The sequence below is a fragment of the Macaca nemestrina genome, chromosome 8, assembly GCF_043159975.1.
Source record: "Macaca nemestrina isolate mMacNem1 chromosome 8, mMacNem.hap1, whole genome shotgun sequence".
Taxonomy (NCBI): Eukaryota; Metazoa; Chordata; class Mammalia; order Primates; family Cercopithecidae; genus Macaca; species Macaca nemestrina.
In genome coordinates, this window is record NC_092132.1 from 148,050,157 (window position 1) to 148,072,953 (window position 22,797).

Here is a 22,797-nt window from a genome sequence, read left to right on the forward strand (position 1 = left end):
TTCTGTCTACCATTGTCCCTGCAAATTCCTTTGCTTTCACTCAGCCTGATTCTTACAATTGCTTCAACTTCCTGACCCTTCCATGCTCCGGGGATTTTGACTCCTGCTGCAGTTATAATGATTAACATAGGTTTTATATATATTATTGAAAGACAGTTAAAATTTTTGTTGGGTTTATATATGAGGAACAGCAGGGTCTACTTGTGGAGTAAATCATATCAATGATTTTTTTCCCCCAAAATCAACATGGAATATATTAAGAGCGATTGATCAAGTATCCCTCCTCCAGGTATAAGAATATAAGAATAAGAATATAAGAAGGTATAAGAAGCATGCTGTGATATTGAGTCAATTGGTTGCCCAATCATAGACATCTTTCACCGACAAAGTAACAGGTAAGAAAAGGACCATTTTAATATATTGCACCAATTGCTACAAGAATCACTTTGAGGATTTCCTGGCATCTTTCTCATTTTTATTATTTTCTTATTTCTTTAAAGAATGCAGTTAATTAAGTGCCTCAGCATCAGGGACTAAGTGAAGCTTATTTCCCTCCCAGCATTTTCTATTTGGCTTTATCCCCTATTTGGTTGTTTATTTTTATTTATTTATTTTTGAGACAAGGTCTCACTCTGTCGCCCAGGCTGGAGTGTGGTGGTGCGATCTCAGCTCACTGCAACCTTTGCCTCCTGGGTTCAAGCGAGTCTCCTGCCTCAGCTGCCCAAGTAGCTGGGATTACAGGTGTGTACCCCCCCACCCAGCTAATTTTTGTATTTTTAGTAGATACAGGGTTTCACCATGTTGGCCAGGCTGGCCTCAAACTCCTGACCTCAAGTGATCTGCCAGCCTCGGCCTCCCAAAGTGCTGGGATTACAGGTGTGAGCTGCCGCACCAGGTCTTTACCCCCTATTTGACTACATATGTTCTTGGGTGATGAATACTTTCACCTCAGTGTCTTTTAATCATAGGAAACATAATAAACGAATCATATTTTGTGCTCCTACAGCAATGCTCATTTTCAAATCATACGAGAAGTCCTTGCTAACTGATGGTCCATGCTCACAGGTGTGTGGGCTTTGAGCAGTCACTACATCTTCCCCTTTGGGCATGATGAGAGGATTCCCGCAGTGTTTTGTAAGAGGTAATTATGGCCCTCTCCCAGTCTCTGGTCAACTTCCCTTCTTGGCACAAATTGGCCTCTTTGAAAGGGGGTATCCTTTTCAAGGGTATGCATGATGTGATTTTATAATTGGTAGGGGAAATTGGGGTCAAGGGAGTCCGCTGAAGATTAAAAACTCAGACTGTATCTGTGAAGCTGCCACGGACAGGAAGACAAACAATTTGATTTCCCTTTGTTCGCAGGGTTGTGAGGATGCTTCTGGATTCCCAAGTCAAGTTCATGACTTATTCATAAACATACATTTAACTGATGTAACGTTAGAGACAGCTCTCTGAAGCCAACACAAGTGTGATAACGTCCTCCCAACGGGGTGGGTTCTACTTAATTTTGCTGGTGCTGGCAATGCATGTGTATTATTTTGACTGGGAACATATTATTAGTGAGGATGGCCCTACATCCTCCATGTAATAATACATGTTTGACCTTTAGAAGGCAATCAAATAAATGTGACAGTAGCCACATGTGCTACTGTCCTGAAAGAGGTGTCCTGAGACATGGGGAAGGCTATCTCCATAATGAAATCAAGGAATATTCCCTTCCCAGCCTAGTGTTCTCTCTGACTCATTTTATTTTTATTATTTGTAGTTTTTGAGATAGGGTCTCACTCTGTCACTCAGGCTAGAGTGCAGTGGCACGATCACAGCTCACTGCAGCCTCCATCTCCAGGACTCAAGCGATCCTCCTGCCTCGGCCTCCTGAGTAGCTGGGACCACAGACACGTGCCACCATGCCTGGTTATTATTATTATTTTTTTTTGTAGAGATGAAGTTTCATCATGCTGTCCAGGCTGATCTCCAACTCCTAGGCTCAAGTGATCCACCTGCCTTGGCCTCTCAACCTGCTGGGATTACAGACATGAGACACTGCACCTGACCCCTGATTCATTTTAACTCGTGAAACTTTGAATACGCAATTGTGTTTAATTATCTTTTCTGTGTTTTCTGTGACAGGTTTTCTGGACTTGACCAACAAAAGGGGTTCATATAGTCACATTCCCTGTAGTTATTTTTTATTTTCTGGAAGATTAGGAGGCAGAAGAAATGTGGGATATTGAGGAGGAAGTTTCAGTTAATACACACTCACATGCAAGCCCAGCCCCTGCAGCTCATATCCTTCACTTTGCTTTGAGTGACAGATGGTGGTGACTTGTCACAGTGCTTTGAGTGACAGATGGTGGTGACTTGGCACAGTGCTCTTAGTCTGAGGGGGGCCAGGTGGGGTCACACTGCACAGAGAGCACGGAATGGGAGCACGGGGGCTGGGGAGAGCCTTCATCCCTCCCTGCACCAGCCTCATGGAGAGGAGATGAGACAGGCCAGGAGGAGGTCAGGTGGTGGCTGCAGATTAGGAAGGACCTGGTAGGATTTTGTTTGGGTTTTGGCTTTAATTCTGGGTGACAGTGGAAGTCCAGGGAGGATTCTGAGCTGAGGAGTGACAAGCTGACATTTGGACGCCATCGTGGTGTCTGCTGAGCCAGGGTCAGAGTGTCAGGGCCCAGGTAGAGCAGGGCGGGACTGGCACAAGTGTGTATGTGGTGGTGCAAGGGGAGGGTGATGAGGGGATGGTCTGCAGACTCTGGAGGTGCTTTGAGGCTGGAGCCAGCAGGATTTCCTAATAGATGGTCAGTGGGTGGGAGAGAATGAAGAAAGTTGAAGATGGATCTGGATTTTATTTTGTTTGTTTGTTTTCATTTGAGCAATTCTCGTGAATGGAATTGTCATTAACAGCATAGGAAAGACTATGAGAGAAGCATGCTTGGCAGGGACAATAAAGGAATAGCATTTCAGCTTTGGGCAGGTTAGGTTTGAGATGACAGTCAGATATCCCATGAGAGAGGCCATGCAGTTGGTTGGATAAAGGGGCGTGAGTTCATCTGGGCATGGTGGCTCATGCCTGCAATCCCAGCACTTTGAGAGGCTGAGGTGGGCAGGTCACCTGAAGTCAGGAGTTCGAGGCCACCCTGCCCAACATGGCAAAACCCCATCTCTCCTAAAAATACAAAAGTTAGCCAGGTGTGGTGGTGGGTGCCTGTAAACTCAGCTACTCCAGAGGCTGAGGCAGGAGAATCACTTGAGTCCAGGAGGTGGAGGTTGTGGTGAGCTGCGGCTGTCACTGCACTCCAGCCTGGGTGACAGAATGAGACTCTATTTCAAAACAACAACAGCAACAACCAGGTGTGAGTTCAGGGGAGACATCAGGAATCATCAGTGAGAAGGGATGGGGTCTAGAGAGAATAGGGCAGAGGTAGTGATCTGCATCAGAAAGCAAGCTAGCAAAACAGGTTGGGGTGGTGAGGAGAAGTCAGCTTGGACATGGAGGTGGCTCTCTGGAGGAGAAGCAGGGCAGGGTCTTGTCCGTAAGCTGAGGTCAGAAGGAGAGATATTTCAAGGAGGAACAGCTGTGTCCAAGCTACTGAGGGGGCCACGCAGGAGAAAACTGACAAGCCACTGCTGAGTTTAGGCAGCAATGGGTCATTGAGCACCATGGTGAGAGACTCAGGGAGGTGGTGGGAGAGAAATGCTGATGGAAAGGGGTTTAAGAATGACCAGGAAAGATTTAAAACAGAGGGAGCAGATGATTCTTTTTCAGGAGTTCTGTTGTGAAGGAGAAAGAGAGGAGGTTGTAGCTGGAGGGGATAAAGGTTATGAGTTTTGTTTTGTCTACTTTCCAAGATGGGAGAAAACCTCAACACTATTATAGACCAATAGGAATAATCTGGGGGAGAGAAAAAATTATGTCAAGAGTGGGATGAGAGAGTTGCTGGGCAGTTTTCTTCAGGGTCATGAGAAGAATGGGATTCAGTGAGCGCCTAAGTGCAGGGTTCCTGAGAAGGGAGGAGGAACCTGGTGGTGAGTGTCTGTGGCTCCTACAGGAGGGAGAAGACGTCAGGTCTTTCTCAACTGGCTCCTTGGCCTTTTCCTTCTCCATCAGCTGGTATCAGTTCACCGGGATGCTGGGCTCCTGAAGTGGGACCATCAGGAGACACGTCCCTGCCTGAAATTTGGGAATTGTTTTAGGAGAGGGAGAAGAAAACTTGTCAACAAAAGAACACAAGGAAACGAGGCATGTGAGTGAGTGAGTGTGCATGTGTGGTGTGCACGTGAGTGTGGGATGTAGGGACAGGCCCCATAGTCCAGAAAATGTAAGAGGCTAAGAAACCCCAGGTGAGAGTCTACGCAAGGGGTTATCTAGAGACCAAACCTTAGAAAAGCCTCCATTTCTATGGTGGAAATATCTGGCCACCTTAGAAAATGGTGGAAAGATAGTGGGCTATGGGATTTCTGTGTCAAATTAATAAGAATAAAGGAAAATGAGACATGGTTTTGATCTATATTCCACCTTGGAGCACTCCTTTGGTTCTCAGTGGTCTAGGTGTGTGGAGCACAGCCTCAAAGACAAATAGGCATTTATGCAGGACACGGTTCCTGAGCCAGACTCAAGCTCTACCAGGAACCTATGGGGATCCCTGTCATAGTTTTATATTAATGTACAGTTTCCTGACTTTGATGGTTGTGTCATGGTTATATAAGACAGTGTCCCTGTTCTGAGAAAATACATGGAAATATTCAGGGTTAGAGTGTCTTGAAGTCTCCAACTTACTCTTGAATGGTGTGGGAAAAATAGAGAGAGACACTGATAAAGCAAATGGAACACAATGCAATATTATGGTTATATTTTTGCTCATTTTCTGTAGGTTTGAAACGTGATTGAAGTTGCTGAGTGGGATGGGTCTGTTTCCCAGGCTCTGCCTGGGCTTCCAAAGCTTTACGAAGCTCCCATCCCTCCAGCAGCCGATGGAGTGTGCTTGGGGTGGGAGGTGCGGTCTCTATCAACCCACTTCCCCATTTTTAATATGAACAATGGACGCTTTCTCAATATTGGGTGAAGATCATTGTGCAAGCAACAGTAAGACAGGCCTTCTACCCCTTCTTCAGCTCAGACTGTGACTCCCAATCCCTGCTCTGTGGGGTTTCTGTGGCCATCCTGCCCACCTTATGTATTGGTGTCTTTTCCAAGTGTGGATGATTCAACAGCTCTGCTGTGGGGAACCATCACTCCGATGGCTTCTTACTCTGAGGAAGAAACACCTCTCACATTCGCACTGCCTTCCACTGTCTTCCTCCTTTAAGAAGGTCAGGTATACCGTATCTTTGACCGATGTTTCTGCTGGAGTTTGGAGTGAAGCTCTGCAGAGTAGAAGATATTGATGGGCTTTGTGATTATTAGGAAGATGTGAGATGAGATTGGTAATGTAAACTTATTTAGAAATTCATCACTGTAGAATTATTGGACATAATCCAAACAAATTCTTGCACAAAAATACACATTTGGTTGGCCTACATAATCTTTAGAATGAAGGAATATTTTGTTAATGCAATTCTCGATTTATCCTGAAATTCTGCCCCCTGTACTTTGGATCTGCCTCTACACATTAGGTTTGAATGGAATCGAGTAGGACTGTTACATTGTCTGAATTTATCCTACTTTATGTAATTGAAGGTTAGAAGCTTTTAAATGCACCATGGAAATAGGTGCACATTTCTATAGAATAAAGCTTCTCCAGAGAGCTTTCTAATGAAGCCACATGGTTGGCATATAGTAGATGCTAAAATATTTGTATTTTATCCTAGGTTTGTATCTAATTTTCAAGAGAACTAGACAGGAAGTGATTACCTTTCTGTCTACTGCTTAAGTATGGGTTATAAAGAACAAGCTTCTGGGGCTTAATTTAATAAAAGCCAATAAACAACATTATGGACTAACCTGGTAATAAATAATAATAATATATATAATATAATTTTAATAAGAATATAGTGCTTACTGTGAGCCTGGCTGGTCTCAGTATAGGCCTATTTATTTATTTATCCCTTAAAACAGTGCAATAGCAGCACAATCATGTAGGTATATTACAAACACTACTTCCTAGTGGAGAAGGCTGAGGCCTGCAGGTTAAGTCTGCAAGCTGGTAAGTGGTAAAGTAGGATTCAGATTCAGGGGCTCTCCTTCCATGGTCTGGGATCTTAGTTACTAACCTACCTTCTCTGAGCGGCAGTCTATAGACTGGACAATCTCATGGACACAGTAGGTAGTCACAGATGATGGGGGGAAGCTGCGGATGTTAGGTGACATTTCTGGGTAGCCAAGTCCTGCTCAGATGAGTGGAAGAGACCTAAAAGAGCCGTGTGTTTGGTTAGACAGGTGGACCCAGGCTACTGGGGGTCCAGGGTCAGTACTGAGTGGAGACTGGCGCTCAGTGGAAGTCTGTGGTGGTTATGGTAATGACTATTGTATATTACGATCCTCCCTGGCTCTTTGTAGAATTCTCTCCTCGCCTACCTTTGAAGTAGAGTGGTGGGCATGGGACTGGGTTCAACCAATCAAATGTGAGTTTGCTTTTAGAAGAAGCTTATTAGTAAACCTCCTCCTATTCTCTTTCCTCTGACTCAGAAACGTGATTTTCCAGAAAGCGTGGACTCCATCAGCCTGGGTCTAGAAGCAAGGATCAGGAAAGATAAGCCCTTTCGGTCCCTATTCCTACCCAAGATGGAGATGTGGTCGGAGCAACACACAAAACTTGTTGTCTGAGCCCACTGAGAGTTTGGGATTGTTTGTTACTGAATGAACTTAGCCCATCCTGACTGATACTCAGCCCACTGTCCTCTGAGAGGAAGCATCTCCACACCTAGTCCAAGCAGAACTGGGGGGTGAGAAAATAAATGGAGAGTTTTCATGTCTGATCCGAAGCGCTTGGTTAGTTCTCAGGTATAACATCCTCGGCTTTTTACCTGAGCCTAGAACCAGGATTAATGGGTGCTGATCCTGGTGTGACCATTACAGACTCAAGCACTTGTTGAAACCCTCAGGAGCTTAACGAGATGAAGAATCAGAATTGTGCATATGATATGGGATGAACTCCTCATGAGACAGGGAGAGTGATCTTGTAAGTTTACTCAGAAACTCTCTCCCCCTCCCCCCGCTCCCGTCACTCTTCTCTTTTCTTTTCTTTTCTCTTTTCTTTTACTTTCTTTTCTTTTCTTTTCTTCTTTTCTTTTCTTTTCTTTTCTTTTCTTTTTTCTTTTCTTTTCTTTTCTTTTCTTTGTCACCCAGGCTGGAGTCCAATGGCATGGTCTCAGCTCACTGCAACCTCCACCTCCTGGCTTCAAGTGATTCTCCTGCCTCAGTCTCCCAAGTAGCTGGGATTACAGGTGTGTGCCACCAAGCCCAGCTAATTTTTGTATTTTCAGTAGAGATGGGGTTTCGCCATGTTGGTCAGGCTAGTCTTGAACTCCTGATCTCAAGCAATCCCCCCTCCTTGGCCTCCCAAAGTGCTGGGACTACAGGTGTGAGCCACCTTGCCCGAGCAGAAACTTTTCTTTTGAGGTTTGATTTTAACTCCTCAGATGGGACTGGAAAGTTGCTGCACTTCCTTACTCCCCAAGAAAGCCGGATTTCATTTTGTGGAACAAGTGAGAGGAGGCCACGCCCTGCTGGATGTCTCAGAGACCTGTCACTCACGGGGTCACGGACGACTCTGTAAATCCTCTCGGAAGCCAGCCCGGCTGTGATGATACGTGGGGGCCAGGCAAACAGACTCATCATGGACTTAGAGAGTGGATTTCGGGGACTGCGAGGCATTGTGCCTGGCTCCCATGTCACGCTGCCTTCATTGTGGGCAGATGCAGGCGCAGGAGCAAGGTGACTGTCTAGCTGCAGGTGTGACCATCCGCTGCAGTGGAGGGCCTGCCTCGGCTGTCCTGAGCTGGACAAACAAGGCTTATTCAGGGGACTGTTGGAGTGTTTGTGGCCCCTCCCACCAGGTATAAAATGACCCACTTTCACCCAACATGGAGGAGGTGAGTCACAGAGGTCCCTGGAATCCTGTGCAAGTGGCAGTCAATGGGAAAGCCAGGACATGTGCAACCCCAGCTTACCTGTGATAATTTCCTCATTTTACAACACTCAGTCTGACATGAGTTCAGCGGAAGAAGACGAGAAATGGGAAAGCCGCAAGGAAGCTGATGCGTTCACCTGGTGAAAGGCCACTGGGGTCCCACAGTGGAGGCAGCTGCTGGGGAAGGGAGGAGGCCAACGTGCAGGCCCGATGTGTCCTCGGTGTGACCCAGAGAATGCAGGTATCATGGATGAAAATGGGTCAGGGAGGAAACGTGTGTGCCCCAGGTCAGGGGCTATGTTTATTCTGTTCACTCTGTCATCAAGCTCCCAGCACAGGGCCAGGCAAATACTTGATAGTCAATATTTGTTAAATATTTTTAAATGAATGAATAAATGAGTGCATGAACAAATGACATGGGGGTGGCTGTGGGATGCTGACTGCAGAATCTGCCACTCAAGAGTGAAGTCTTGGCTGGAGAGAGAGTTCCAGTTCATCTAGAGCAAAGTGCTGGGAGCACATGCGGCCTTCAGGACAGGCAGCACGGCACAGATGGAAACGCGCTCTGCTTTGAGAAAGGGAAGCGGGATTTTCAGGAAAGAGCATAGGCTGCTCATCTCTATGGCCAGTGAAAGCCCTCAATAGTTTGATTTTAAAACTTCACTTACTGTTTACGATTTGTCTCCTGAACACTCTCTGAGGCATAAAGTTGAAATTGTAGTCTGGGCACGGTGGGTCACCTGTAATCCCATCACTTTGGGAGGCCGAGCTGGGTGGATCGTTTGACGTCTGGAGTTTGAGATCAGCCTGGCCAACATGGTGAAACCCTGTCTCTACTAAAAATACAAAAAATAGCCGGGAGTGGTGGTACATGCCTGTAATCCCAACTACTTGGGAGGCTGAGGCAGGAGAATTGCTTGAACCCAGGAGGCGGAGGTTGCAGAGAGCCAAGATGGTGCCACTGCACTCCAGCCTGGGCGACAGAGTGAGACTACATCTCAAAAAAAAAGAAAAAAGTTGAAATTGTAAATATGGATTCAGTCTTTGATTTGCACCTAGTTTAGTTTTCAGGCAAGAAAAATAATGATCACTTAAGAGATATAACCATGATTGCCTGGAATTGAAGTGGCTGTTTATTTTTCAGAATGCCATCATTTCATCAGGCGGTTTTTACTTTCCTTCAAATGCGTGTGTTTCTTCTGTGAAGTTTGAGGGGATAATGCAGCTCAGTGCTGTACAATGCGTTTGTTTTTCTCTTTCATTGAAAGCTTTTGCTGTCATATTTGAAAATCAGCTCAGACGGACACTGCAATTTGCTAAAATCAATATAATTAGAGAAAAAAATTGATGTACTGAGAAGAGTTCAATGCAAGGAGCTGTTGGGCATGATTGAAATGCCTAATGAGCTGTGTGTCTTCAAAGTCTAGGATTTGAACCACAGTGAAACCTGGACTTTTGTAATGGAAATTTTACGTTAACACTCAGTTCCTCCACGGCAGAGCAATACTTGAAACAAATCTGGATCTGGAGTTATGTCCCTTTTAAAGGGTGGTTTGTGCTGCACACCATGACGCCAAAATGTCATACCCACACCTAATTTCTTCACGTTATTAACGTTTACCTCTATAGCTATGGTAGGGTGTGAAACTGTTAAATTCTTTTGAGTCCCAATTTGTGCTTTTAACAGTTGAATTCTCCTAGGTGTTTCTCTAAGTCTTTTGTAGAAGTCACTATTTCCTTTCTGAGATAGGAACTTGGAAATCAGCGCAGGGAGCAATCTGTGTGATATGATTTGGCTTTGTATCCCCACCCAAATCTCACCTTGAATTGTAATAATCCCCAAGTGTCAAAAGCAGACCAGGTAGAAATAATTGAATCATAAGGGTGGTTTCCTCCATTCTGTTCTTGTGATAGTGAGTGAGTTCTCACAAGATCTGATGGTTTTTGGGGCCTCCCGCTTCGCTTGGCACCCATTCTCTCTCTTGCTGCCGTGTGAAGACATGTCTTCTGCCATGATTTCCCGCGGTCTCCCCAGCCATGCAGAACTGTGTCAATTAAACCTCCTTTTTTTTTTTTTTTTTCTTTTTTGAGACAGAGTTTTGCTGTTGTTTCCCAGGCCAGAGTACGATGGTGCAATCTTGGCTGACGACAACTTCTGCATCCCAGGTTCAAGCGATTCTCCTGCCTCAGCCTCCCAAGCAGCTGGGATTATAGGCACCTGCCACCATGCCCTGCTAACTTTTTGTACTTTTAGTAGAGACTAGGGTTTCACCATGTTGGCCAGACTGGTCTCAAACTCCTGACCTCAAGTGATCCACCCGCCTCGGCCTCTCAAAGTGCTGGGATTACAGGCGTGAGCCACCACATCCAGCCCTCTTTTCTTTATAAATTACCCAGTCTTGCTATTTCTTCATAGTAGGATGAGAACAAACTAATACACAGTGTTTAAGCAAAGATTTTGGTTTGTGCACAGAAAAGCAAATCATGTGTTGTTTGTGGCTGGAACATCATTTATCATATGGATAACTAGGCTTTGTCCTGCAAAGCCCCTGATTCTGTCTAAGACCCAGGATTTTGGCTTGAAGAGTTAATGGGGGCTGGGCGCAGTAGCTCAGGCCTGTAATCCCAGCACTTTGGGAGGCTGAGGCAGGCAGATCACTCTAGGTCAGGAGTTCAAGACCAGCCTGGCCAACATAGGGAAACCCAATCTCTACTAAAAATACAAAAATTAGCTGGGCATGATGGTGGGTACCTATAATCCCAGCTACTCGGGAAGCTGAGGCAGGAGAATCGCTTGAACCTGGGAGGCAGAGGTTGCAGTGAGCTGAGATCGTGTCACTGCACCCCAGCCTGGGAGACAGAGTGAGACTCCCTCTCAGAAAAAAAAAAAAAAAAAGAGTTCATGGGGTCTCATTCTTAGAGCATCCTCTTGGCAGTGACAGGCAGGGAATAGGAAGTCTGCTGGCATGGGAGAGATGATCAGTCTCTGCTTCTCAGGGGCCACATAAAGAGGTTCACTGAATGAACCAGAACTTTTAATGGAATAAATTTTCTTAGCGGGAAATCACAGCCAAAGAGGTGGGGAAAATCAGGAGGGAATAGGCTTTGAGCCAGGCAGCGGTGGAGGCCACCCTGGCTCGGCACAGATGGGGACTCTTAGCTGCTGCTCCACCTACCCACTACCTTGTCTTCTTGTAGGAAGGGATGATGAGGCCTCCCCATGTGGCGATTGGGAAGACAAATGGGACATCATATTTTAACAGCGTTGAAAACAAGGCAGCATCCCTGTAGTGGGTACGAGCGAGCTTCTTATCCGGCTTCTCACCACGAATACACACGACACACGACCATAGTCCTTGGCTTAGACTTCACCCTGGAACGCTCTGGAGGGTTTTAAAGAATTTAGATATTCATAGAGATAAGGAATATAAGTAAATGACTGCAACTGTGCTGTGGGAAGTGAATTAGAGTAACAATCACATACACATTCTCCCACACACCAGCCTGATGACCACGCGCCGCGAAGCTGGTATCTCCCTCCGCCTTCAGCGTCTCCACATCAATGGTCTTGACTAAGGGTGTCTACCCGGAACAGCACTGCCTTCCTCGTTGAAACCTGCTGGGCTTATTTCTGGTTTCTGTACTGCTCTGTGCTCCTTCTGCTTCTTGTTTTCAAGGCACTTTAATAGAGTTGGCAGAAACTTCCAAGCAGTTGCGATATCTCAACGTTGGGATTTTAAGCAAGTGTTTTTCCTCAATCGATTTCAAAGGAGGGTTCACTTGCTTTGAACACACTCTGTAAGGCCACAGTGCTAGATGCTTCTTATCCAGGACGCCTCGATTCTGTCCGTGTATGACGTGTTTCTGCAGTGGGTTGTTCTTTAAGGGCTGCTGTACTTCACCCTGCTGCCTTGGTTTTCTGCTCATGATTCAGTGGTGGATGTGGCTTCTGCTGCAAGTCGTCTTGTTTTGAGAGGGAGTTTCATTCTTTTCACACAGGCTGGAGTGCGATGGCACTCTTGGCTCACTGCAACCTCTGCCTACCTGGTTCAAACGATTCTCCTGCCTCTGCCTCCCAAGTAGGTGGCATTACAGGCGCCCGCCACCACACCCGGCTAATTTTTGTATTTTTAGTAGAGATGGGGTTTCACCATGTTGATCAGGCTGATCTCGAACTCCTGAGCTCAGGTGATCCACCCACCTTGGCCTCCCAAAGTGCTGGGATTACAGGTGTGAGGCACTGTGCCCAGCCTGTCATTTTTGATAATAGTACATTTCAGGTTATGTTGGAAGTGAGAAGGGTCTTTTATGGAGCAGAAACATAGTTGTGGGACCTTGATAATCAGTGTCACTAAACCCTGCTGTAACTCACACGGACTTGCCATCAGCATGTCAGCTGCAGGAGGGCATCTGCTGCCTGGCCTATGGCAGTGGTGCTTTGGTAATCGTGCTGGAGAAGCTGGTGATGAATACGAGGAAGATGCTGTGGTCACTGTGGTCCCATGACTGCTCAGGACCCAGTCTCCCTCCTCTGCACAGATCTTATGTAATCCTGCCAAAAATCACATAATGCAGGCATTCATTTCACAATGAAAAACTCAAGAGAAGTATAGGTTACATTGCTTGTATGTGGACAAGCTGAAATTTGGACCCAGATATGACAGGGGGCAAAGGCCTTGTTCATTCAATTCACCTCACTCTACTGTCTTTTCCTGTAAAGGAGTAACTTTTTTCATTCATTTTTCCCCGTCACTTCCTCTTCTGATTCTTATTTAGTTTTCAATTGTATAGCTGGATATTTTGATCTTGATTAAGCTCTAATATTAACCACACTACTGGAGTATTTTAAGCACAGAGCCCTGGCATTTCTTTGGGTATGGGTCAGGTGGGTGGAGGTTATGGACTGAATGTTTGCGTCCTCCCCCCCAGCTTCATCTGTTAAAATTCTAACCCTCAATGGAGAGGTAGTAAGAGGTGGGACCTTTGGGAGGTGAATAGGTCAGGAGGGTGCAGCTCTCATGAGTGGGATTAGTGCCCTTACAAGAGGAGCTAGGAGATCATGCTTCTCCCTCTGCCACATTAGGATACAGTGGGAAGGTGGCCGTCTAGGAGCCAGATACCAGATCTGCCAGCACCCTGATCTAGGACTTCCCAGTCTTCTGAATCTTGAGAAGTAACTGTTTGTTGTTTAAGCCACTAAAGTTTTCTGGGATAGTGGCCAGAACTAAAACGATAAGATGGTATAGACAAGATAGCCACCGAATCAGTCTCCCTCATGGACAACTGTGCCTAACACAGTACCCAGCAATAGTCAATACTTCATAAATGCTGGTTGAATGAACAAAGACATAGATATGAAAGCACCGTCACTATAACAGTCAGTGATTTCAATCCTTTAAAGGTGTCGAGTTTGCATGCTGGTACATTGTCAGGTGTGGCAGGTGTGTTGGACGCTGCAATGATCCCTTCAGTCAAGGCCTCCTTGCCTCAGTTTTGGGGGCAGCCGTGCACAGTCTCCTGCTCTCAGCCCCTTCAGAGATCACTGCAGCTGAAGAAAGCCACCTGTCTCCCAGTTCTGCCCTCTCAGATGGCCCTGGGCTGATGGATGCGGGAGTGTGAGCCCCCAGCTTCCAGCCCCACTCTGGACGGCTCTGCAGGGCCCATCCAAGGGCTGAGCCCCCAGTGGTTAACAAGGCTGTTTGAGGCCTGTCTTCCAGTTCAACTTCTGCTCTACCCACTTCTGCTTCCTTTCTTCTCTTCCTCTCCTTAATAAACACCCTACACATCAGTAGGCTCGGAGTGGGCTTTCTGGAAACCCAGTCTGGAGCACCGGATGGCCGAGTATGGGCTGATGTTTTTTGTTTTTTTTTTTCCCCCCCAGGCTTCATACTTGTCATTCCCAATGCTGCTATTAGGTGATCGTGTATAAGGAAATGCGATGAATAGGCAGCATTCAGAACACTCCTGACATTCTATAATATGTCCACATGGAGTAAACATCTATTATTAAATATGGATAATTTGCATTCATATATGAACATAAAGCCAAACTTTTCTTTGAAACAGATGATAAACAAATGGCAATGCCTAGGTACCTCTGAGTGCTTTCTCTTTATTGTAACTGAAATTAATCATAATTGTGCACACTTGATTTGTCTTAGACTGTGATGTTTCCTGCTTAGACTTTTCTCAGTATATTTTTCTTTAGAATTTCAAAGATGTGGCAATATACAGATAAGAACTTGATGTGTACATTGCTTTTTGTCCTATGACACTTGATTCTGAGTTTAATCCAGTTTTATGTTCCAAACATAACAAGATGAAAAATGATATTGCACCCACTCAATATTACTATGTGTATCTTTTCAGTGGAAATGATCAGTTATGTCTCCTTCTGGAGCTTATTCTGTTTATCAACAAACAGTTCTCACTTGTTCTTTTTCTCTTTTCTCTCTGCTTCTTATTCTCTGCTCAGACTATGACAAAGAGCATCACAGGGACCCTATGATGTGTCTGTATTTGGCTACATGTCAGCATCCTTTCAAAGGTTCCCATATCTAGAGGGTGGGGATCATGTTCTAATTCTCCTTCCCCAGCAGAGTGCTCAACGTGTAACTGGGGATCAGCAACTTTTCCTTTAAGTGGAAGGATGAGGAATGAAGGGTGTTCCAGTGGGTACATATTGGCTCCTTTGCTCAGCTCAAGTGACCTCTCAAGCCTGTTCTACCTCCCACAGTGGGAAGAGAGGAAAGGGGCACTAGAGTCATGTGTACAATATGGCTCCGTCTTCTCAAATCAGGGATGAACTTCTGCCTGTTTCTGGATATGTCAGTGAGGGCAGACACAGAGAAAGGGAAAGAGAATGAGACAGAGAGAGAGACAGAGACAAGAAGTGGGAGAGGGAAATAAAAAGAGAGGAGAGGGTAAGGGAGAGAAAGGGAGGGAGAGGGGGAGAGAGAGAAAGGGGGAGAGAGAGAAACAGAGGAGAAACGGCTGAGATACCAGACAGTGGATTTAGAGTTCCTGGTTCCCATAAGGCTCTTTGTGTGAATCAGAACAAGTTTTTTTCCCACTGGAGAGCTACATCCCTGTGTGTCCAAGCCTTTTCCACTGGGCTGCATCTTGATATGAATTAGAACATGTTATCTTTAAGTTGGAGATTCTCCACCTTAGCACTATGGACATTTAGGCCAGATAATTCTGCTTTGGAGGCCTGTCCTGTGTAGAATGTTTGTAGTCACATTCCTGGCCACTACTCACTAGGTGCCAGTAGCATGTATGTCAAGTTGTGACAATCAAAAATGTGTTCAGGTATTGCCAAGTGCCTCCTGGAAGGCAAAATTGCTCCCTGTGAGATTCACTCACTTAAGTGAATGTAGCCGAGTGCAGGAGTGCATGGTTTGGAGAAAGGATTGTAGGTGGGTTTTTAGTCATTCCCTGGTGACTTTCTCTGCTCCAGTTGCTTTCTTGGCCAGGTACACTTGTGCAGTGCACAGTCTCCACAACTGTACATAGCAGTCCTGCTGCTGCTGGTTCCCATGCATTCCTGTGTCATGGCTGAATCTCTTCCACTGGGTTCTCTGGGACACCCCTGAGTCCTTAAAACAAATGTGCCCTTTATACTTTGACTGTCTCAACTTTAGTTTTATTTGTAAGCAAACAGCCATGGTCCTCTTCTTATCCCTCTATCTCTGTTTATGTTTCATCAGAAAGGTGCTACTCTTTATGTTAGCACAAGTAGCTACTGTCTGTCTTTCGAAACTTTTTGCAAGTGTGAAAGTGTTTGGTTTGAAAGGTGTTACCTGTATTCAACACTCATCAAATCTCTTCTTCAAGGGCCTTTTCTTTTTTCTCTGACCTTTTATTTTTGGACCAAACACATCTAAGACACCATAGAGTGTATCAGTTTCCTTACAAAAATGTGGCGTCATTCACCTTATTAACGCTGTTTGATCTTTGACAAGTGATAAAGATGTGACATGAAACATATAATTTCTCATAACTTGAAGATACTCCAATTAGCATATATGAGACAGGAAAAAATAAAGAGGGTATTTTCTAATTAATTGAAAATCATGCTTAGATTTAGAATGGTGCTTCCCAAACTATCAGGTCTGTAAGTTCACAAGAAAGAATCAGCACCATTTTAAAGTAACAAAATAACATTTTGAACAAGTTATTTTTATTTCTTCTTATTATTTTAAAGAAGTTATTATTGAAAAGGTGATCATGATTGCAGTTTCTCCCTGCAGTATCTGTTGTCAGGCTCACAGGTGCAAAGTCTGAGTGCTAGGTGAGATTCTACAAGTGTCCAGTCTCTTTTTCATCGAATGAAAAAATCTTTACTCTCAATTCTAGGTTGTCAGGAATGACAGAAATTGTTTGGTGGCTCTGTAATACAGTTTTGGATATTTTATCAAATATGGCCCTGGAAATTATAGAGCATTTTCTTACTCAAGAAAATGTTCAGGCACTGAGACACTAAATCGACGAGCGTCTGTTGCACTCAGAGGCACGCTGAATGTTTGAGCTTTCAAGGTTGCAGGGAGTGAATCCCTAATTCATGTCTGAGCTGCATTTGGGTCTAAAAAGTATTCTTTTTCCATGTTCAATTATAGTGTTGGAATGTGATTTCTAAAGATGCTCCGTAATATGTCATCACATTTGTTCCAGTGAGAAAAGAAAAGCTCTTCCCGGATCGGCCCTCGCCTCAGGTCTCCAGCCACACTGGCCTTTCTGGACCAGCCGTCCTGGGACCTGCTCGCCCCTGTGTGTTTGCACTCATCTCCCCTTAGTTCTCGTTGCATGGCTGGCTCTTTTGCATCTTCAGATCTGTCCTCAAATGTCGCCTCTCCAGAGAGGCTGGTTCTAAAGTGGTGCCCCTTGGTCACTCTCACTCCCATCACCCTGTTTAGTTTCTCCCCAGCATTTATTGCAATCAGTATTGACTTTGCTGACTTGTTTACTGTGTTTTCCCACTAGAAAATAAGATCCCCAAACTTGGGGCTGCATTGCGTCCACAGCTGTGTTTCCAGTGCCTGGAACACAGTAAGTGCTTGATAGACAAGACTGGATTTCTAAACGGCTGCTTCTTCCCACTAGACAGTATCTTTTAAATCTTGTAAATGTATTTAGATTTTGGTTTCTTCTCTGCCTTTTTTAGACGAAAAACTAGTTTTGGATGGAGAACATTATTTTGCACTTTTTCTTCCTGAAAAATAAACCTGGTTTATCAGGGAGATGACTACACTTTCTTTGAAAATGATGCAAGGGCTTTGATGGCTTTATGCTGCTCTTTAGAAAAATCTCACAACTTTCAATTCACTGGGAAGCAGGAGCACATGGAACATCGGTCCATTAAAGTCCAATTTTCAAATAATTGTTATTGAATTTTTTTTAAAAATCTTTCTTCCTTTCTTTTTCAATTGTGTGGAAGAAATCACACTTTTGGATGAACTGTCCCAACACATGCAATTTCAAATTCTATGCTCCCATGCAAGTCCTGCTCACAATTGTTACAGGCTGAATTGTGTCCCCCCAAAATGTACATGTTGTAGGCCTAATCCCCAATGTGATTGTATTTGGAGGCAGAACCTTTAAGGAGGTAATTTGAGCTAATGGGGTCATGGGCGTGGGGCCCTAATCAGATAGGACTGATGTCCTTATAAGAAAATAAACAGATATCACTCTCTCCCTCTCTCCATATCAGCACACAGGAAAGACCACTTGAGGACACAGAGAAGGCAGCTGTCTGCAAGCCAAGGAGAGGGACTGATGTGGTTTTGCTTTGTACCCACCCAAATCTCATCTTGGGTTGTGGTTCCTGTGGTCCCCACGTGTGGGGGTGGGACCTAGTGGGAGGTAGTTGAATCATGGGGGTGGTTACCCCGATACTGCTGTTCTCATGACAGTGAGTGGGTCTCATGAGATCTGGTGGTTTTATGGAGGGCAGTTTCCTTGCACATGCTCTCTTGCCTGCTACCATGTAACATGTGACTACTCCTCTTCCTTTGCCTTCCACCATGATTGTGAGGCCTCCTTAGCCATGTGGAACTGTGAGTCAATTAAACCTCTTTCCTTTATACATTACCCAGTCTTGGATATGTCTTTATTAGCGGCGTGAGAACAGACTCATACAGGGGCCTCACTGGAAACCCTGGTGGTACTTAGATCTTGGACTTGCAGCCTCTAGGACTATGAGAAAGTAAGTTTCTGTTTCCTAAGCCACCCAGTCTGTGGTATCTTGCTATGGCAGCCTGCACAGGCCATATCAATGAACATATAATTTTGAATTTTTCAATTCAGCTTTCTATTCTCATCACTAGTTCTGTGCTAATATTTTAATGAATGCACATTGAACCATGCATTTATTTTTTAATTTAGGGATAATGCACAATATAGTACTAAACATCAAATAGTCAACTTCAACGTAAACCGTAACACTCATTTACAAGAAGAGTTGCAAGCTGTCAACAAAAATTTAGCTGACTTCAACTGAGTACATATGTTACCTTTAGGAAAGTAATGATTCTGAAGATGACAAGAGATTTCTGTAAAAACTATAATTAATGTAGCATTTCAAATGTTTGAAATGGATGTGAAAAATAATTTTGTTGCTCTTTCCTCTGAAGCAGAAATGAATTGAAAACCACTTGATGGGGTCTACATTGCAAAATACAGAGCGTCCTTTCTTTCACACTTTATGATTTGAGGATGTCGACTCCTGATGGGTCAAGAGTCTGAGGGCATGGTGTGTTAGTCTATTCTCACATTGCTAATAAAGACATACCAAGACTGGGTAATTTATAAAGGAAAGAGGTTTCATTGACACATGGCCGGGGAGGCCTCAGGAAACTTACAATCATGGCGGAAGGGGAACCAGGCACATCCTTCTTTATGTGACAGAAACAAGGAGAAGTGCCGAGTAAAATGGGGATACTGTCTAGTGGGAAGAAGCAGCCGTTTAGAAATCCAGTCTTGTCTATCAAGCACCTACTGTGTTCCAGGCACTGGAAACACAGCTGTGAACGCAATGCAGCCCCAAGTTTGGGGATCTTATTTTGTAGTGGGAAAACACAGTAAACAAGTCAGCAATTTATAAGGGATAAGCCCCTTATAAATCCATCAGAACTCGTGAGAACTCATTCACTATCATGAGAACAGCATGGAGATAACTGCCCCCGTGATTCAATTACCTCACACCAGGTCCCTCCTGCAACACATGGGGATTATGGGAACTACAGTTCAAGATGAGATTTGGGTGGGGACACAGCCAAACCATATAAGATGATGAGGGAGCTTGCCTTTAACTGATACTGAGTCTGCACAGGTTTGAAGACACTGGGGTATAGAAGACATGCTGGTGACCTCTGTGTGCCTTATGGAGCCATGTCTCCCACTTCTTCACTGCAGGTTGTGCCCTGGAAGACTGACCTCTGTTGACTGCATCAAGAGTTGCCTTTGTCCTCTCACCTTGATTGGGTTCAGGTGATAGGAAGTACCTGCAGGAGATCAGAGAAGGGTAGGCTCAACAGTGCCCACACCCACGGTACCCATGTCCTAATCCTTAGAACCTACAAATAATGACCTTATAGGCACACAAGACTTTGCAAAGGTGATCAGGCTAAGAGTCTTGAGATGGGGTGATTGTCTTGGATGGTCCAGATTGATCCAGTGTCATCACCAGTGGCCTTATCAGAGAGAGGCAGGAGGATCAAAGCCAGAGAAGGAGATGTGGTGATTGAGGCAGAGACTGGGTGATTCAGCCATGAGTCCAGAGGGCCTGGCCACCTCTAGAAGCTGGAAGCAGCAAGGTGCAGATTCTTCTCTGTGTTCTTCGGGAGGAAACAGCTCCAGTGACATCCTAATTTTAGCCCCATAAGACTCATTTTGGACTTCTGACCTTCAGAACTTCAAGAGAGTTTGAAAAATACATCACAGACCATTGGAACATGTTTTAAGTGGCAAACGATATCATTCTCTTTTCTTTTTAGCTTTTCACCTTAGGAAGGAGGTTGCTTCACTTTTTATTTGACATGGAATTGTTTCTGTTGTTTTCCTAAACCTGGAGAGTGAAGGAAGCCATCCTCCAGGAGTCAAGACAAACTTTGGATGTAATTCTTGTTGATTTCAAGTAGCTTCTCTCTCTATAGGCTGGTAATATAATGGAAACATTTGTCCTGCCGCTAACGCAGACATTTGTGTTGTTTTAAGCCGTTAACTATTTTGGTAAATTCTTGGAGGAGCAATAGGGAGCTAATTAAAGGGGGAGCAAGAATGAGATGAAGAAGCTTGTCCTGCCTCCTCCCATGCTCCCTGTGGGTGGCATCTGATGTGGTTCAGGTCTGTGTCCACGCCCAAACCTCATGTGGAATTGTAACCTTCAGTGTTGGAGGTGGAGCCTCGTGGGAGGTGATTGGATCACGGGGGTGCATTTCTCATGAACGGTGCTGTCCTCGCGATAGTGAGTTCTTGTGAGATCTGGTTGTTTGAAATTGTGGGGCACCTCCCTCCTCTCTCTCTTGTTCTGCTTGTGTCATGTAAGGTGCCTGTTCCCCCTTCACCTTCTATCATGATTGTAACTTTCCTGAGGCCTCCCCAGAAGCCAAGCAGATGTCAGCACTATGCTTCTTGCACAGCCTGCATAACTGTGAGCAAATTAAACCTCTTTTTTTAAACAAATTACCTGGTCTCAGATACTTTTTGTAGCAGGTGAGAATGCCCTACTACAGCATCACTGAGCTGCGCACATCTCTGTCCTTCCTCTCACTTCCCTTCAGGCCCAGGAGTGGGAAAGAAAAACTCTCTACCTGCCCCACCCTTGCAAACAGAATTTCTTCTACACTTCCCTCATTTTATAGGAATTTGAATTTGCCGTTGTTTCCTGCTGAGCTGCTATGAGGAGTAGCAGCAGGGAAGCCAGGATAGGACTCTGCGGAAGATGAGCTTGCACAGTAGCCTCCGCTCTCTGGCCAGGGTCTGCCTTTTTAATTGAATCCCTTCTGGGCCCTAATGAGAACGAAATTCATCCCCCCAACTGGTGACCTCATTCCTCAAGCCCCAGTGCTGTGGTTGCTATTTCAAAGGGTCAAATTTGGTTCATGTGGAGAACATTTCTCATTGGTTTCCAAGGGTTAACAGTGGGGAAGATAGAGTGAAGAAGATGGAATTAAAACACTGTCATGAGAAGTTAAAGATGTGTTATAAAATGTATCAGAAAACTTAAGAAAATGCACTCTTCTCATGTTTTTAAAAACAATGCTTAAAGAACTCTTACTCTGAGTATCCTATTTTTTTTTTGCTTGTTTAAAAACAATTTTTTTTTTTTTTTTTTTTTTGAGACAGAGTCTCACTCTGTCATCCAGGCTGGAGTGCAGTGGCGCAATCTTGGCTCACTGTAACCTCTACCTGCCAGGTTCAAGCAGTTCTCCTGCTTCATCCTCCTGAGTAGCTGGGATTACAGGCACAAGCCACCACTCCCAGCTAATTTTTGTATTTTTGCTGGAGATGGGGTTTCACTGTGTTGGCAGGATTTGTCTTGAACTAATGACCTCAAGTGATCTGCCTGCCTTGGCCTCCCAAAGTGCTGGGATTACAGGCATGAACCACTGTGCCTGGCCCAAAAACAAATCTTAAAGTAAAGACCTTTTTTTTTTTTTTTTTTTTTTTTTTTTTGAGACGGAGTCTTGCTCTGTCGCCCAGGCTGGAGTGCAGTGGCCAAATCTCAGCTCACTGCAAGCTCCGCCTCCCAGGTTTATGCCATTCTCCTGCCTCAGCCTCCCGTGTAGCTGGGACTACAGGCGCCTGCCACCTCGCCCAGCTAGTTTTTTGTATTTTTTAGTAGAGACGGGGTTTCACCCTGTTAGCCAGGATGGTCTGGATCTCCTGACCTCGTGATCCGCCCGTCTCGGCCTCCCAAAGTGCTGGGATTACAGGCTTGAGCCACCGCGCCCGGCCAAAGTAAAGAACTCTTATTCTGAGTATCCTCTTAATGTTTTGAACTTTTGGAAATAGCACAAAAAACTCTCTGAAGAAGGGGAATAGGATCTCTGTGGAAGGAGAAGAAAGTTTGAGCAAACTATCCAATGGGAAGCAATGAGGTGACAATTTCTCTTTTCTTATTCCATGGCTATTTCGTGGCTATGCACTGGCCAGGTGGTGTCAGTAATGTAATCCTCTGCTGTGATTTAATGGTAATTTAAGGTTTCACGCTAAATTTTCTGGTAATGTTTGGAAAATACATCACTGACCGTTAGAATGTGTTTTAAGTGACAAAACGATCTCATTCTCTTTTCTTTTTAGCTTTTCACCTTGGGAAGGAGGTCTCTTTACTTTTTATTTGAAAAGGAATTGTTTTTGTTATTTTCCTAAACCTGGAGAGTGACGGAAGCCATCCTTGAGGAGTCAAGATAAACTCTAGATGTAAGGTCTGTTGATTTAAAGTAGCTTCTCTCTCTCTGAGACAGTAATATAAACGGAGCGTTTGTCCTTCTGCCACTCATGCCGTTCTGCCATTTGTAGTGGTCTGGGCTCCCTGTGGGTGGAATGTCTCACTGGGCATTGTGAGAAGAGGAGAGCGGGATTCTGACCCAGGCGCTGCTGCTGGAGGCTCTGTGACACCCGCACATCGTCACTTAACATGCAAGGGCTGTCTATGGTCACTGTCACTTTTCAGTGCATGATGTAATTAGTATTTCATGACTGTAATAGAAAAAAAATGCTCTAG

The 22,797-nt window shown here is 44.9% G+C and overlaps 2 long non-coding RNA genes across 3 annotated transcripts in view; both read left to right on the top strand.

Annotated features, from left to right (window-relative positions):
- Positions 1–144: 144 nt before the first annotated feature.
- Positions 145–20,720, top strand: LOC139355946 (uncharacterized). Of its 2 annotated transcripts, XR_011607293.1 has the most exons (7): positions 145–395; positions 1,007–1,141; positions 1,941–2,538; positions 4,112–4,247; positions 6,629–7,121; positions 7,582–8,313; positions 19,485–20,720. It is a non-coding gene; the product is annotated as an uncharacterized lncRNA (long non-coding RNA). The 2 variants fall into 2 exon arrangements; XR_011607292.1 differs by having other exon boundaries at positions 1,941–4,247.
- Positions 20,721–22,104: 1,384 nt separating this feature from the next.
- LOC105464181 (uncharacterized) overlaps positions 22,105–22,797 on the top strand; it is a 176,595-nt gene continuing 175,902 nt past the window's right edge. Inside the window, exon 1 of the long non-coding RNA XR_011607291.1 lies at positions 22,105–22,498. This is a non-coding gene — a long non-coding RNA (uncharacterized lncRNA). The remainder of the gene's footprint in view (positions 22,499–22,797) is intronic.